The following is a 5,367-nucleotide window of genomic DNA, read 5'->3' as shown; positions in this document are numbered from 1 at the left end:
TGTCTAGGCACCAGCACACAAGCCCAACGCACCCTGTTCCCCCATCCATCTGTCCAGTGGTCTCTGCAGCAGCCAAGAGCCTCCATAGCTGGGGGCAGGCCCAGGAGGGGCAGGGTAGGCTCAGGCCAGGCAGGAATGGGGACTGTGTGCTCACTGGGCTGGGGTCCAGACCCACCCACCCACAGGCTCCCAGCCTGCAGTACCTCAGTGCTCTGGGCCTTCAGCCCCCCTGGGGGCCTCCCTCTCACTCAGGCTGAGCCCTGAGCACCTGCTCTGTGTGGCCCAGCCCAACCCCAACAGGGCAGTGAGCATGATTTCCTGCAGCCCCTGCGGTCCCAGGGCCTCCAGGGTCTCACAGCAAGATGAAACAGGGCCCCACCATGGCCTGTCTGGGCTCTCTGGCCATGGTAAATTGGCCTCACTTTCTCCACCCTTTCCCTCCCCCTCTTCTTCCTCTCCCTCCTCCCCTTCATCTTCCTCTCCCTCCTCCCCTTTCTTCCTCTGCCTCCTCCCCTTTCTTCCTCCTCTCCTCCCCTCCTCCCCCTTCCTCCCTTCCCCCCCCCATCTGCCTCTCCCCCTCAAGCTGTCTCTGAAGTCATCCTGGAAGGCAGGTGGGACCCAGCTGAATACCTTCCCAATGTGCAGGCCCGTCTGAGACGTTACCTAACCGCACCTTCTTACCTAATCCCCCAGCCATCTCCTGCCTCCTGCGCTTGCCCCAAACCCAGCAGGCCAACCTGGGCTCGAGCCCAGACTTGCCTCGGGCCACCTGTGGTCCTGGGCTGCCTCCCCAGGATGTGGTCTGACAGGACAGGCCTTCCCCTGCCTCCGTTGAAGGAGGCCAGAGATGGGGCAGGAGAGACTGTGGTCACCGGGCAGAGCAGGTGGCAGGAAAGGAGAGGGATAACTTTGTCCTCACAGTGTGCACAGGCATGCATATGCATGCACCAGCATGTACACGTTTGCATGGCATGCACACACGTGCAGGCACACAGGCACACACACACATGCATGCACGTGCACAGACCCCGCGCCCCCACATGCCACATGTTTGCACACATGCACACACACACACATGCAAGATTAGCTACAGAGCTTATCCACAGCATATGGAACCTAGGCTTGAGGGGAGACCTGGGTGTCCAGACAAGGATACTCTGCAGGGGCCTGCGTGAGGCAGGAGGAGATTGCCGTGGCAGGAGGCTGTGCGTAGGGACAGCCTATCCTATCCTGACTGGCCCTTCTCCCCTCTGGAGCCCCCCTCGCTTGCAGCCTGCAGTATGTACCTGGGTTGGTTTCGGCTACAGTTTCAGCCACCCTTTACCATGGAAGAATGGCCCCATTCAGGCTGCCTGCTCTCTAACCCAGGCAGCTTGCAACCCTCTCCCACCCAGGGCACAGGGGCCTGAGTCCCTGGGCTGCCACTTCATTGCAGTGCCAGGGAGGAGGTCTCAGTTTTCACAGCGTGCAAAGAGGACATGGGCCCCAGGTCCCATGGGCCCCCTGCCCCTGTGGGTCCCACACGTGGCGAGGTGTCCTTGAGCCCCGCTCTGCCCTGCTGCTACCCACTCCCGTCTCTCACCTGTGGATCCTGGTGCCTGGCTGGACGGTCTCTTAGAGCTGCCAGGTCACCTGCAGCCTGGCGGAGGGTTTGGCACCAGGAGGAACCATTCAGTCTCTAGGGCAGTGCTCAGGAGGCCAGAGAGGGGGTGCTGTACCCTCCTTCCTGAGCACGGTGTTAGGCGGACGATTCCACATTCCTCAGGTGGTAGCTCCTCTCCTGGGTGTCCAGAGAGACTTGGACAAGACCCCAGATGGCAGGAAGGTGACCTCCCAGGAGAGGGGCCACCAGGGGTCCAGCAGGCACATCTCAGGGGTGGGAAGACAGAGGCCAGTGGGGAGGGTAGAAGGGCTAGGGACTGGAGACAAACGCAGTGGAAGGGGGTTGTGTTGGACCCAGAGGACCCCAAACCCAGAGCAGGCGGACAGACAGACGGACAGGTTATGTCAGTGCTGTTACTCAGTGCTAGGCTGAAGCACAAGGAAACTGCTTCTGGAAGAGGTTGCAGGCTTAGGGAGGGGAGGGAAACCTGGGTGTACAGCAGGTTCCCTGAGAGGAAGCAGAGGCGCTCTCCAGCTGGCCAAGGGCCCCACACATTGGAGGGGGTCACACCTGGGGTAGAGAGACAGCAGCCAGGGCAGGAGCCTAATGCATGCACAGCAAGGTGAGCCATGCTGCCGGCAGCCTCAGGGCCTTGGCCCGCTACCCCCTGAAGGACACAGGCCTTGAGGTGATGAGGGAAGAACTACCCAAGAAAGAGAACACCTTTCCTAATGAGACAAGAGGAGGAGGTATGCTCTGTCCTGCCCACCACAGCGCCTGGCCCCACCCTTGCTCCGTTCCAACAAAACACCCTCCTTTTCCTCCTAGGAACCTCAGGATATGATTTTGTTTGGGAAAGGGTCTTTGCAGATATACTTGGTTACCCGTGTGTGTGTGCTAAATCACTTCAGCCATATCCAACTCTTTGCAATCCCATGGACTGTAGCCCACCAGGCCCCTCTGTCCATGGGGATTCTCCAGGTAAGAATACTTGAGTGGGTTGCCATGCCCTCTTCCAGGGCATCTTCCAGACACAGGGATCGAACCTGAGTCTCTCCCTCCTGAACTGGCAGGCAAGTTCTTTCCCATGAGCACCAGCTGGGAAGCCCCTTTGATTTCAAGATCAGAGCATCCTGGACTGTCTAGACATGCCCTATGTCCCATGACAGGTGTCCTCATAAGAGACAAAAGGGGAGAAGACAAAGACATGAAGATGGCCACAGGAAGATGGAGGCAGACAGGAACGATGTGGCCACAAGTCCAGGAATGCCAGGAGCACCAGCAGCTGGAAGAGGCAGGAAGGATCACCCTCTGGGCCTCCCGAGGGAGCTAGGTCTGCCCACATCTTGATCTCAGACTTCTGGCCTCCAGAGCTGGGAGAGAACAGATCCCTATTGCTGTAAGCCCTCACCTTGCTTGTGGTCATTTGTCATGATTGCCGCTTGACTAATACAGTGAGCAAAGCACCTCAGCTGTCCCCACACTCCTTCTCCAGGGCAAAGAGTGGGAGAGTCCCTCTCTGTGGCACTTTATTAGTGAGATCACTGTTTGAGGGAGTGCTGGGACAGAGGCCGAGCCAGACGGGGCTGGGCACCTGGTCCTTCAGGACCAGCCTAGGAGAGGATCCGTGGGGCCACTCAGTGCCTGGGGACCTGGGATATGCTCTCTGCATGTGAGAGCGGCTGCCTTTCCAGATGCTAACCGGGAGCTGCCACCCCCTCCCACCTTTGGGCAGGGCTGGGCTGGACTTGGTCTGTGAGAGACCCCTCTACTCCACAAACCCTCTCACCTCCCTGGTCCCTGCTCCTCCTCCAGGCCCACCTCCCCAGGACCCCTGGAACCCCTCTGAGGGCAGCCACGGAGATGAGGCTATAATTTAAAAATACATTTATTTAGTGTTTCCATTTGTTTCTGTTCTGTTACACAAGGCCATTAAATAAATACATTCTCCAAGTCACTCGAGTACACACCTACTCACTATACAGATGAGGTAGAGAAATCAATAGGCCCACACAAGACTTTTCTCGTGTGTGAATGCCCCTCTCCTCCCGCCCGCCTCCACTTGGCCTGGTCAAGCTCAGAGTGGCATCTGTGCACGCTGAGCAGAGAGCAGGTGGCCGGGACCTGCCTGGCCCCTCAGCATGGCTCTGCCCCCGTGGCCCCAGGGCTGGGGGGTCTGGACCCCGCCACAGACGTATTTTCTTTGAGAGATCCTCTGCTGTACAGACAAGAAGCATGTTAATAAGAGGCTCCATCTGCAGGAGTGCTTCTTCGCTTAGCAAGACATTCTGATATATATTTATGTATAAACAAACCAGCCAGCAGACGTTTTCAATCTGCTTTGTTTAAAAAAATACTTTTCTTAATATTTATGACATAGAGCTAAATGTGGTATTTGACTTAAAAAAAATCCTTCCTCTGACTTGCTGCCCTTCCAACCCAGTAGTGACCGAGCTACAGTCTTGTCACAGAAACATGGCCAGCTCTGCCTGCTCCAGGCCCCAGCAGGTGGGGATGCTTGGGGACAACTGGGGCGCGCCCCCGCCTCCCTCCGCCCTCCAGCCAAGTGTGGAGGAGACCAAGCGGCAGCCCCACGCCACCCACTGCCACAGAGCCCACCCTGGCTCCCGCCCAGGGAACATGCCTTGGCTGCAGCACTCTGTCAGCATGCAGTTCTTCACGGGGATGTTCTCTGAACCACAGGAGAATAAACTCTACTATTTACACTATCGAACAGGGACTAAGAGACCCACATCCACATAAATAGGTTTTCTTTTACAAACACAGTCAGTCTCCAGGGTTCCCGAAGCCCCCCGGACTCCGAGGAATCCCTTCACTCAGTAGTTCCCGCGTCCACACTGGCTGCCCCAGCTCTGCGCCTGCCCAAACCCCAGTGCACACCCTCCGAGCACAGTCACAGAGCTGAGCAGGACGGGGCCAGGGCCAGAGGCCCTACCAACATGGGCAGGAGAGCTCCACACCTAGCAACGGCGCCCGAGCCAACACTGACCGCACCGACACAGTGTGCACACACACGCACACCACCACACGCATGCACACACAAGCACATGTACCACACACGCACAAATGTGTGTACATGGTCACACACATACATGCACACCCGGGCAGAGATGCTCTCATTCTCATGCATGGATACACGCTACGCATATGGAAACATGTATGTGCGCACACACGAGCATGCATCTGCACTTACACACACCGCATACTCACAGATGGACATTCGTGCATTCACACAAACATGCTCATGCACACAGACCACACACGCATGCATGCATGCACACACGTGTGCACACACCCTCAGCCAAATCAGGTCAGTGATGGCCATACTTTTCCCTTCTCTGCAAAATCGACAGCACAACCAAGGAGAACACTTTCCATTTGCCAAATCCTATCTCCAAACTCTCTCCACCCATGTCCGCCCCCACCCTGCCTCCCCTACAGTGACAGAGAACAAGCTGTGCCTTCCTCATGAAATGAACCTCCAAGAGGCTGGCCCCACCCCTCTGCCCATGCCCACCTCTGGGGGAGAACAGGCTGCCCTCTGCCACCCCCAACCCCAGAATCTGCATTGAGTCTCGAGTGTGGATCCATGTGCCCTCGGGGTGCAGAGGAGGGCCCGTCCACCTCCCTGGTCAGCCTTGCTATGGGCAGCCAACTTGGACCACGGGACCTGGCTTCCAGAAACCCTGAGGGTGGTGGCCAGACACAGCTTGCTTTACTTCTTTAAAAACAACAACAGCAAT

Source organism: Bubalus kerabau, chromosome 1 (genome assembly GCF_029407905.1).
Source record: "Bubalus kerabau isolate K-KA32 ecotype Philippines breed swamp buffalo chromosome 1, PCC_UOA_SB_1v2, whole genome shotgun sequence".
Taxonomy (NCBI): domain Eukaryota; kingdom Metazoa; phylum Chordata; class Mammalia; order Artiodactyla; family Bovidae; genus Bubalus; species Bubalus kerabau.
Note: the sequence above shows the minus strand (reverse complement) of the source record.